Here is a 13,452-nt window from a genome sequence, read left to right on the forward strand (position 1 = left end):
TCTCGTTGCAAACTTAAACATAGACTGATGCAAATTTTAGCAGTATCAGATTTACTTCTAAAAAATTGAATCCATGTAAATCGGGAAAAATCATCCACAACAACAAAAACATACTCTTTTCCTCCAAGACTTTCAGTTTGCATTGGACCCATAAGATCCAGATGTACAAGTTCAAGAACTCTATTTGTGGAACATTCCTTTAGACTTTGATGAGGTACTTTAGTTTGCTTTCCAATTAGACAATCTCCAAAAAAAAAAAGAATTTACTTTTGATGTCAATATTTGGAATACCTATAATAGCCTCATTTCTTATAGCTCTCTTTATGCTTCTTATATTAACATGTCCTAACTTTCTATGCCACAACCAGGTTTGATCTTCTTTACTTGAGTGACAAACATCTGAATTATTAGAGATCCAATGGTAACAATTATCCGCATGTCGACTGTCATTCATAATAACTCGATTATCTTTGTCAATTACTACACAATTGTCTTCTCTAAAATCCACACTATAACCTTGATCGCATAGCTGACTTACACTGATCCTATTAGCTTTTCATCCATCCACATATCTAACATCATTTAACATGGTAGATTATTTTTAACAATGTTTGCTTTGACCATGATTTTGCCTCTTGCAGCATCTCCAAATGTAACATGACCCAAAGTACATTCCTTCAATTCAGAGAAAAAAGATCTGTTTCCAGTCATATGTTTAAAACATCCACTGTTAAAGTACCAAACATCATTCATGGCTTAAACAGTTGTGAAAACGATATTGTATTGTCCAGACTATTTAACTCTCTAGACCATACAACTTATTTTTCTTCTATTCCAATTTGCAGAATTAGATTCATGCTTTTGACTGCCATACCCTACCTTCCATTGACACAATTTGTCTCTTTTTAGTTTATAACCAAAAGGTCAAATATGACATTTCTAACCATAGTAATGACAAATGCATCTAGTAGTTGTAGCTGGAGGGCTAACAACATTCGTTATAATGACTGTATCTGTCTTGTCTTTCACTGAAGCAGGAAAAAAATTACTTCAGTTGTAGGACTACTACCTCTTACTCACGAATCAAAACCAAGACCATATTTACTTGAACTACTCTGTTCTGAATTTAGTATTGAGTCTAAATTTTCAGCTCCTGAATTTAGCATCTTCACATATTTTATTGTCTGATCATAGTCATTCTTGACTTCTTTCAATTTTAGCTTTAAAAACTGAACCATTTAAATCGTTTAAAATAGAAAAAAAATTGGAATATGAGATGAAGAAATCTAAGAAGAGAAGATGAATAAATTACAAAGAACAAGAAGAAAATAAGTTCTCGCAATATTTAAGGGAAAATTTGGAAATAACGAAAATACTGTACCGACTCAGTAAGCTTTTTCATTTTGTTACACGTATCGTAAATATTTTTTGTTTTGTTACATTTCTGAAAATTAACCAATTAATTAATTAATTAATTAATTATAATTAACCATAACTCCAAAAATCCAAAATTTTTAATTATAGCTAATAACATAACTTAATTCAATTCTTAACAACACAATAATTCCAAATTCTTAATTTAATCAATTAAATATTCATCCAACAAATATTTAATCAATTCTAATTTCCACAAAAAAAAATCTCAAACAATTAACTAAAATTAAAGCCTAATAATTTAATCATAGTTGATAAAAAATAAGATGATTACATCCAAAATTATCTATTCTTCCTTGCTTAAGAAACTTCTATTCTCGAAACTTTTAATTCTTTAATAGCTCGGGATACTTGGCTCTCAAGTCATCCCTTCGCTCCCATATGACCTCTTCAACTTTGTGGTTTCACCATTGGACTTTAACCAGTGCAATTCCTCTGTTACGGAGGAACTTGACCTCTCTTGCCAAAATGTCATTAGGTTGCTTCTCATAGCTCAAATTCTTATTAATTTGAAACGGCTCATAGTCAACTACATGTGTTGGATCTGCTACATAATTTTCTCAGTATAGAGACATGGAATACATCATGAACTTCAAAAAATGATGGAGGCAATGCTAAATGATAAGCTACGAAGTCGATTTGCTCAAGTATCTCATATGTCCCTACAAAACAGAGACTCAACTTTCCCCTCTTTTTAAATCTTAGGACATTCTTCATATGTGCCACCCTCAAGAAAACCATGTCCTCTATGTCAAACTCAAGATCCTTACACCGTACATCAGCGTAATTTTTTTATTTAATCAATTTTGCAACATACGAGCTTTAATCTTCTGTATGACTTCATTGGTTACGTGAACTAGCTAGCTCGGGGCCTATCATTCTCTGCTTACCAACCTCACCCCAACAAAAAAGAAACCTACAACACTTACCATAAAGAGCTTCAACTAATGTCATGCCAATGATAATCTTATAGCTATTATTATACGCAAATTCTATCAAATGCAAATATGAGTCCCAACTCTAGCACACTAGCTCACAGTATATCCTCCAAAATTTGGTTCAAATGCTCAGATTGACAATTAGTTTGAGGGTAAAAGATTGTACTGAAATCCAATATCGTGCCCAAGGCGGCCTGAAGTTCTTTATATAACTATGAAGTGAAACGAACATCTCTGTCAGAAACAATTGACATGGCACTCCATGCAGTCAGTATCTTTGCCAAATACAACTGTGCCCACTTACTGGCAGTATAAGTGGATTTTCCTAGGATGAAATGTACTGATTTTGTGAGCCTATCGACAATAATCCAGATCATTGTATAACCTTTCATGGTCCTAGGTAGTCCTATAATAACGTCAATCGACACATTCTCCCACTTTCACTCTAGCACACTCAAATGTTGCAACAAGCATGTTGTCTTCTTGCTTAGTGCTTTCACTTATTAGCATACCAAACATTTACTAACAAAATTTGTCACTTCCCTCTTCATGTTACTCCACCAATAAACTCATCTTAGGTCCTGATACATCTTTGTACTGTTTAGATGCATAGAAAATGAGGAATTATAAGATTGAGTCTATAAATTGGTCTTAATTACACTATCTGCAGGCATACATAATCTTCTTTCAAATATAAGCCCATCATCAAACGATATGGAGAACCCATCAACTTGCTCGGCTTCTACTAGGCGACACTTCTGAACCAAATAAGGATTATTACGTCGAGCAATAATAATTCTCTACCTCAAAGTTAGTTGCACTGATAACTGAGTCAAATGTGAGGTGACTTCCTCAACTGACACTAGAATCTTAACTCTCTCAAAGTTTCAGTGTAGTGAAATTTATTTGGTAATAAGTGTTGCTAAATGTGATACTTTTATGCTAAGTGAAAGGAAAACAACAAGAGACATGTTGCAACGGAATAATAAGAATCATGCTTTACTCTATATACATGTAAACGATTTAAAAGTTAACATGCATATGCTCTGCAATGGACCTAAATGAAGAGCATAAAAGGAAAACGATGAACTTACTTTTTATAATTTTGAACTTCTTCTTTGATCTAAAGCTTCTTCTTTGCCTGAAAATCACGAGCAAGGACAACCACCAAGTTGACCTACTAATCTTAGAACAAAAAACGGAGTTGTGGGACTCGATTTTGTGAAGTAAGACTTAGAGAGAAGGAAGAAGAGAGGTGTATCGTTTAGGTCAATTTTCAGTAAAACATCATCCATTTTCATTCTTTAATGAGAAGTTTATATATGAAATTTACATGCAAATTGCATGCAAATTATTTCATATAATCTCAAAACCTAATTAATCCATTAACTTTTAATGGAATTAGTGGTTTCAAATTCTCAATAATCTGCCACATTACCCATAATCTTTTAATTAATAAAGTAATTAGCCAAAGGGGTATTTTAGTCAGTTGACCAATTAAGTCAAAGTCAAACTTTGACTTTTCTTAATCAAAAGTCAACTTTTTGACTTTTTTGCTATTTTACCCGTCTTGACTAATTCTAACCTCCTGAGTATGAATCCACATTCATCTCTCTAAAATTAAAATCATATTTGAATATAAATCCGACCAAAGTTCAAAGTTAAAAGTCAACAAGTTGACTTTTACAACTTTGACCGTTTCAAAACTTTCCAAGCTTAAAGTTTAGGGTTTAAATATGAATCTATATTCATATATTTAAATATGGATCTATATTCATATTTATTTAAATCATATTTAAACACAAAGCTTAAAGTTTATATCTACCGACTTATATCTTATATATATTTGTTAGTTTCTCTCTCTTTTCTTAATTCGAACAATTCGAATTACTTCAACATACCTGTTCTTAGTTGAATCCATACGAGATAGTAGGGAAACCCAATAGACCTATAGATCATGGGTTCCAATGATTCGAGATTAACTGACTAAACTCTTTTAGACCAAGCTTAATCAACATTCGTTAACTAAAGAGTCATTCCACTAAAGAATCTTAGTTGCACTCCCCTCACTATAGATATATTTCTGTCCACCTGATATAACCATGATGAGTAAGTTGATCCTTCACAGGTTGTTCGTAATCTTGGCTGGATCAAAATATTGTTCTACCCCCGAGATTACATCTTGCTCCTTAAGACCCACTGATCCATTATTGAACAATTGGTTTAAGGTCTAACCTATAAACCTGAATCCTTATTGGGCCAATGAGAAGGTGGGGCCTCTTGTTCAAGACTTGGATTCATTCCTTAAGGGAACAACCTATCAACTATCCCAGAAATGGATAGGAGTGAATTCCGTCTTGCACCCTATGTCCCTAGCTATCCACTCGGTCTTATCCCTGAAATGGGAGGCTTATTGGGCCAGCGCTGATGAGCTACCCTCACCTATACAGATCTAAGGATACTACCGAATAAATAGAATTTCATAGTTAGCTCGGGATTAAGATCAAGTTACCTAGGTCATCATAATTGAAATAGTCAGTTTATAGTTTATGGTGTTATAACTAAAAGAGATTATTTTCGTGATTCCAGTCTTATGCAAACCATTTATATAGGACGCCCCCACTCCCATGTCTCTACATAAACGATTCAGGATTACATCGTTTATACTAACTACGGAGCGGGCCGCATCTATAGTGTTTTTCCATAATAAGGCGTCCAACCTTATTCATACACTATAGACTATTTGGGCTATTAACTCGAACTTAATCCATGTTTATGTCTCTACATAAAGTTTAAGTGTGTTGACAAACTCAATAAAATAGCCTCGGAATCTTAAATTTATTGGTTTTAAGATTATAAAATTCAATAATAAATTTTATTGAATCAATTAACAAAGTATGAGTTTTAGGACACAAATTCCAACGCTAAGAGCATCAACTACCACATTCGCCTTAACCAGGTTCTACAAAAGCTCAAAATCATAGTCCTTAACCAACTCAAGCCACCTTCGTTGCCTTATGTTTAACTTCTTCTAAGTGAATAAGTATTTCAAGCTCTTATGGTTTGTGTAGATATGTATCTTCTCACTATACAAATAATGCCTCCAAATCTTTACAAAAACCACTACTGCGAACTCTAGATCGTGTGTAGGGTAGTTGTGCGAATACCTCTTCAACTAATGAGAAGCATAAGCAACCACCTTACTTGCTACATTAAGACACAACCCAATCCCTTCTTAAATGCATCACTGTAAATCACAAAAACTCCCATAACCCTGTCACTTTAAAATTGATGTGGTAACAAGTTTCTGCTTAAGATCCTAAAAATTACTCTCACATGCTTGGCTCCAAACAAACAGTCCATTTCTTGGTCAATTGAGTCAATGAGGTGGCTATACGAGAGAATCTTTCCATGAACCATCAATAATACCTTGCTAAACCTAGAAACTTACAAACTTCACTGATTATGAAAGGTCAAGGCTAGCTGGTAACAACTTTAATCTTTGCTAGGTCCACAGAAACTTCCTTACTAGACAGTACATGGCTGAGAAAAGACACCTGCTTCAGCCAAAACTCATACTTGGAAAACCTGGTATAGAAGCTTATTGGATCGAAGAGTTTTTAGAACCTTGTGTAAATCTCTTTATGCTCTGCAGGTCTTTGAGTAAACCAAGATATTGTCAATGAAGACTATCATAAAAGTGTCGAAGAAATTCTTAAACACCTATTCATCAAATCCACGAATACAGCAGAAGCTTTTATCAAACCAAAAGACACCACAATGAACTCATTATTTCTATATTAAAATGAAAGGTAGTCTTAGGAATGTCATTATCTTTAATGCCCAACTAGTCGTAGCTTGAGGGTAAATCAAACTTAGAGAATATAGTGGCTCCTTGCAGTAGGTTACAAATAATCAATTCTGGGCAGCAGACACTTGTTCTTAACCGTCACCTTGTCCAGCTTTTTGTAGTTAATGCACAGGTGCATCGACCCATCTTTCTTCTTAACAAATAATACTCGTGCTTTGCAAGGTGAAATTCTAGGTCCAATGAAGCGTTTGTTTAGTAATCCTGCAATTGAACCTTTAACTTTTTAACTCGATCGGGGCCATTTTGTGCGAAGCTCTCAATACAAGGATGGTGTCTAGCTATAATTCAATAGAAATATTAATTTTCCTGTGAGGTGACAATCCTATAAGCTCTTTTGGAAAAACATTGGGATACTCCCTCACCACTAGTTTCGATGATAAAGAAACCTCGGTCTCCCTAGTGTCTACAACATTGGACAAGATACTTCAAGTACCCTAGTTGAGCAGCTTATTGGTCTCCATGGTTGAGATGACTTTGGGTAGGACTACAATCCTAACCCCCTTGTACTCGAAACTAGCATCTAAGGAGGATTAAAACTACCTCTTTATGGGAACAATCTATGCATGCTTGTATGGTTGGCAAATAACCAATCCATGCCTTGGATTAACAAGGTTAATCCTAAACCTCGCATGTCTAAAACTAACAAGGTTACATCTAAAAGATGATTTTCTGTTGAGTTTAATACATGCACCTTTATGTGGTGGCATTTTTCCCAAATTCCACCACAAAAATCCTTCACAATTAAATCATATCATTCATGTTATTCTAGTTTAATACAAGTAAGGTCATGTGCATAAACATAAACTTGTATCATAAAACATATCTAACATGTGACGAAGGATCGAATTAGGAATAGGGACCAAAAATTAAGGACTCACATCGTAAGTGAGGCAACAAAGCTTAAAAACTTTAGCTCTAATACCAACTGTAACGATCCAACTCTTTATACTAAGTTAAGGTCATTACCTAAAAGATAAGTAACAGTTTTTCACTTTATTGAAAAGAGGAAAACTAAATCTTTATTAAAATAATTTTTGAACAACTGTAAGTAAAACAAAATTCAGTGAAATCCATAAAATACCATGAAAAACATGTTGCAGTTAATTTTACAAATTTTAAAGAAAGTAAAATTAAATCATAACATAAAGTTTTCTAAATAAAACGTTTAATATCAAAATACTGAAAACATGTAACAAAAAGTAGAAGGAAAACTGAATCCATATATGGCAAGTCACGGGGAAGAAGGTGAGCATAAAAATATACCTAATAGGGGACCCACTACTAGTCCCGCTAGGTGATATGCTAATTTCCATTAGAATCACGTTAGGAGGTACCAAAAACTATTGTGTGTCAAGTGGAACACATGCAATTTAGTGATTCCATAGGAACACTCTCATCAGTTGGTGAACCCGAAGGAACATACATGACATTGGGTAAGTGATCTCGTCGAACCACTCATAAACATGACATGATAGACTGGTGATATGAGACCCGTCTCTGAGATAGAAGGGTCAATTGGGAATAAGAGTTTTTAAAGAAAGCAATTTTAGGAAGAAAGAGTTGTTGAGGATTTAGGCGTTTTGATGCTTGGTGTTGAGTTGGAGAACGTGACACGAGGAAGACAAGTTACGAGCAAGATTATGTAGACGGTTTGAGGTTCAATGCAAGCTGAAGTTAGCTCTGAGAATTAGGAATTTTCTGGAAATTTTCCTAATTTTACTTAATGGGCCCTGTGTACGTGTTTAAGCTAAGCATGGTTTGTAAAATTATTAGACTTACACGTATATTACTTTAAGTAAAAGTTGGTAAGTTTAAGGAAAATTAAGGATGACTAATATGATATTGAATGAATATAAATAGGGTAGAAGTTTAGAAGAAAAGAGGATTATGTTGAGATCTTAAAGTTACTCTGTTGAATAGAAGAACCACTAGGCGAGAAGGACCTTCTGGAACTAGGCATTCTAACAAAAGGAAATTGTGTAGTAAGTGATTGTAAAAATGTTTCAAGTTTTTAAAGCTTTCTTTTAAATTCCTCATTGAATTATAATGATGTTCATATGTTAAATGTTTATTAACGGAATGACTTTGAAAGAGAGTATTATTATAATTATGTTTAATGATTGTATCCTATGTTGTGTGTAAACCAATAGTCTTATTCCTATCAATGAAGCTAACTATTATGTGCACATAAGGAGTAAAGGCAGCAATGTAAAAAATGACCACATGGTCGAGTGAAGTTGGCCAATGTATAAAATGGAAGTATTGAGTTTAGCATCCTAAGCAACGAGAAGTGAACAAAGAAATTCTCCAATGGATACTGTTGATAACTTGTAGAAATACAATTATTGCAACCTTTTAGGTAAAACAATGTAGTCAAAATGCTATATAAAGGATCAAAACCCGTAGCTTTTACTACAAATTTATAATATTAAGAGAATGCACCTTATATAAGTCATCATGCCTGATTAACTATGATTTTAAAGTACTTTGACACACAAGATAGCGAAAAGAAAAAGTTGATTAGGAAGTCATCGGTGAGATGTCAATACATCACTATGTGAGATGATTCACTAGAAGACAAGAGTGACAGTTGGAGCTAATGTGACAAGAAACGACTACTTTCTACACCGACATTTATAGGTAAGGATTATAATACTCTGAGTTTAAGAGAGAGACATAAATAAACCGGTATCACATCTGAATGAGAGGAATCCTAAGGACATGAAAGTAAGGTTAAGAAAGACTTAAAAGAATTAAAAGTTACTACCTATACCACAAAGTGCACTTTTCTTTTCGGTGGCTCGATCACAAGAGCTCCAAAGTTAAGCGTACATAGCTCCAAACAATTCTATATTGGATAACCTCTTGGAAATTTTCCTAGCATGTAAATGAGTAAGGACAAAGCACACTGAAATGACTTGTGTTGATTTGTGGAGACAACGTTCACTCCTATAAGCCTCTAAAACAAGTAAGAATGACGTTTCCAAGTTGCAACGGATGTAGGGAAATGTCGGCGATCCAAATTCTGAATCTTGGTTCCACTTCTGAGATTGGGTCATTAAAGAAGATATCAGAGAGGAACCTCTCCTGGTAAGATGCGGTTCAAGGATGAACTAAGTGGAAGCTGGTGGGCATGTCACGGCCCGAGTATAGAAGAGGGATATGAATGAACCAGTATCATATCTAAATGAAAGGGATCCTAAGGACATGAAAGTAAAGTTAAGAAAGACATAAAAGAATTAAAAGTACTACCTATACCAACAAAGTACACCTTCTTTTTCAGTGGCTCAATCATAGGAATTCCAAAGTTAAGCGTGCTTCGCTCAGAACAATTCAATATTGGGTGATCTCTTGGGAATTTTCCTAAGATGTGTGTAACGCCCCAAAAAATTAAGATAATTTTGGAGTTAATTATCTTAATTTTGTTTAATTAGATTTAATTTATTGGGCGTTATTTTGAATTCATTTAATGAGAATTATTTGATTTATGTGGGAATTGAAATTAATTAAATATTTCTTGGATGAATATTTAATTAATTAAAGGTTTTGGCATGTGGTGTTTGTTGAGTTTTTGATTAAATGGTAAGTTAAGAGAATTAAGTAAAGTTGTGAATTTTTAGTGTTTTTGAATTATAATTTAATTAAATAATTATGGACGTTATTTAATTAAATTGTAGAGAGGAAAGTTTGTTGGAAATTTAATAGTTATATGTATATGTGGAAATATATATATATAATTATTATGTTAAAGGAAAAAATAATTATATTTGTTGAAATATAATTATTTAAAGAAAAAAAAATTTAGGGAGAAAAAGTAAAATAATTATATTTTGGGAAAATATAATTATTTGTAAGAAGATAATTAATTATTTTGGAGAAAGATAAATAATAATTAATTGTTTTAAAGATAAATAATAATTAATTATTGTGGAAGATAATTAATTATTCTGCATAAAGTTAAATATTAATTATGGAGTGGAGTTGTTATGCTTGGATTAAGATAATTCATGTTGGAAGTTATAAGTGATTTATTGGAAAAGATTTGATTGATTAAAATAATTGAGGATTTAAGTTAATTTGAGATTTTGGAGGGAAAAGTTGGTTTTGGTGGAATTGAATTTAATTGAGTATATATATTTAATCAATAATTTGGAAAAGTGAAGTTAATTATATTATGGAATATAATTATATTCGTTTAGAAAAGAAGATAATCCATGAGAAGAGAGATGCTTGATTTGATTGGACAAGAAAAGATATATATTTATAATGGTTTAAATAAATATATATGTTTATTGTAGATTTTGGTGAGAGAAAAATAATAATAATAAAGAAGTATTATTACTATTACTAATGATTATAAATGCCTAAGATAATAGGAATAAAGATATATGTATATATTTGGTATTATATATATATATATCCTAAAAAGAAAAGGAAATAATAATAATAAATATTATTGTTATTATTTGGGTCTATAAATAGCATTGGAATGCTTAAGTTGGAAAGTAAAGGAAAAAAAAAAAAAGGTTCTTCATCTTTTTCTCTAAGATAACCCTCTGTTGTCGCCCCTTTACCAGTTGAAGTTAAGATTAGTCTCTTTGGAAGCTTGAGGATTCAAAGTGATGAATTTTTTTCCATCAAGGATAAGAGGATTTTTCAACCTCCATATGAGTAACCTTGGTAAGGCAATGAAATTAAATTAATATTTTATTAATTTAATTTTGTATCTATTTGAAGTTTTTTAAAGGGTTCAATTGGCTAATTTTTTTGAATATTTAATCTTGGATTTTTCCCAATCAAGGTTGAATTGGCTTCAACCCCAATTTTTAGAAAGTTAATTAATTTAGGAGAATTTTTTTATGTTAGCCAATTGCTAATTTTATTAATCAAGATACTGAGTTTTCTTTTTATGATTAGAATCAAGTTAATTGGAGAATTTTTACTGTCAACTAGGGAGTACCTTTGTTTGGCTAAAATCTCCAGGTAAGAGATTCTCCTACTAGACCTTCGAACTGAATTCAAGAGACCGCATGTAATTATGATTATGCATTGACGGCAGCTAAAATACATAATTTGATACTATTGATAATGACTATCATTATACTGAGATTATGTTGATGACTGACTGTCATGTTATGACTGGTAGTATGTTGATCATGATGACTGAGATTATTATGTTGATGATTGATGATGATGACTGAGGTTATGTTAATGACCGGTAGTATGTTGTTGACGACTGTTGATGTTGATTGTTGATGCATGATATATTAATCACATGATTAAGGACGTTAAGATTAATATTCATCCCATGTTATGATGTTATGTTATGCTACATGCTATGGATAGGGTGTTCTGTTAACTTTGTCTATTAGAGTCGTACCCGCATGGGTGTCCTTCGAGATCACTACCTGTTTAGGACTGCGTAGTCCGATGAGACTGCCAGTCTAGCATGGATATAGATATAATTCGAGTGATTCGACGGGATCCTCGTAGCCCGATTGTCTTAGTGTTTCCTCCGGGTTCGCTATAGACCAGTATGTCCTAGGTGCTCCCTCGGGACGGTGAAGACCAGATTCTGTTCCTACGGGAGCGCATGTTGCACGTGTTTGGGAACGTGCCAGTTATTGGGTACCTTTTTCAAGACTCTAATGGGAAGTTAATAGACACCTAGCGGGACTAGTAGTAGGTCCCTTACTGAGTATATGTTTATACTCACTCTTTCTATGTTTAATATTTTAGGTGAAGGTAAAGGTAGAGGAAAGCTGGCGAGCGACAGAGAAGGATCCGTGACATGTCATATGGGGACTCAGTCTTACTTCCGTGTTTATGTTTCAATGTTTTAAGATTCTGTTTTTAATGAAAATTTAGTCTTCCCTCGTTTAAAAAAAGTGTCTCTTGTCATTGTTTATTTTTAGTAATGACCTCAGCTTAGTATAAAAAAGTTGGGTCGTTACAGATGTGTGTGAGTAAGGGCAAAGCATGCTGAAAGGACTTGTATTGATTTGTGGACACGACTTTCATTCTAATAAGCCTTTAAGACAAGTGAGAATGGTGTTACCAGGTCCGACTCTTGAGCTTGGGGCATTAAAGATGGTAACAGAAGGTAACCTCTCCCATTAAGATGTGGTTCGGGAATTTACTAAGGAGAAGTTTGTGGGCATGTAACACCCCGAGTTTAGGAGGGGACGAGAAGGAACTGATATTGCTCCAAATTTAGAAAGCGGACATGAATGAACCGATGTCACATCTGAATGAGAGGGATCCTAAAGACATGTAAGTAAGGTTAAGAAAGACTTAAAAGAATTAAGAGTTATTACCTATACCAATAAGCTTCACCTTGCTTTTCAGTTGCTCAATCATACGAACTCCAAAGTTAAGCATGTTTAGCATAGAACAATTCTATGATGGGTGACCTCTTGAGAATTTTCCTAAGATACATGTGAGTGAGCACAAAGCATGCTGAAAGGACTTATTTGTGTTTGTAGGGATAACTTTCACTATAATAAGCCATTAATACAAGTAAGAATGATCTTGTTAGGTCACATTCCGAATCCTTATCTGACTCCTTGGCTTGGGGTGCTACAAGAACAAATATACAACATAGGAAGGACGAATGTACAACATAACATAACTAATTTTCCACCTAAACATGCCTATAAGTACCTCTAACTCGACCTTGAATAGAGGATTAGAGGAGGCCATCACTTAAGGAGGCCGGTGAAAGAATGCATTTTAGAAGCCTTCACCATCTGTAGTAGTTTTTCTTCCTCCACCTCTTTCTGGTCAACATCTAAGGGAGAACTTAGAGAGATATTATAAAGAAAGAAGCTCACCCATCATTCCTCTAACTTGTAAAAAAGCCAATAAATGCAAACCAATGCATTCTACGACTCGACACATCTCTTTACTTTCCATTTTTGTACCTTGTAATGTATTGTATAAATGTTCTTATTTTTATGGTCGAAAGTCCTACATTATCAATACAATGCATGTTTCATTCATTTTTTGTCTCTTATTTTTTTACTGCTCATCATATTGAATTGTTTAGAAAGTTTAAGTGTATGTTTTGTGCTTAATTGATAAGAATACTTTAATTATAAGACTCATCATGTTTATCCTAAGCTTAATTCAATCACTTGGTCAGCGCTGGTCGCCAACTGGTTGAGAGAGTAAGTAGTAAGGACCTAGCTAAACACACGCATAAAGAGT

This window comes from Cucumis melo, chromosome 6 (assembly GCF_025177605.1).
Source record: "Cucumis melo cultivar AY chromosome 6, USDA_Cmelo_AY_1.0, whole genome shotgun sequence".
Taxonomy (NCBI): domain Eukaryota; kingdom Viridiplantae; phylum Streptophyta; class Magnoliopsida; order Cucurbitales; family Cucurbitaceae; genus Cucumis; species Cucumis melo.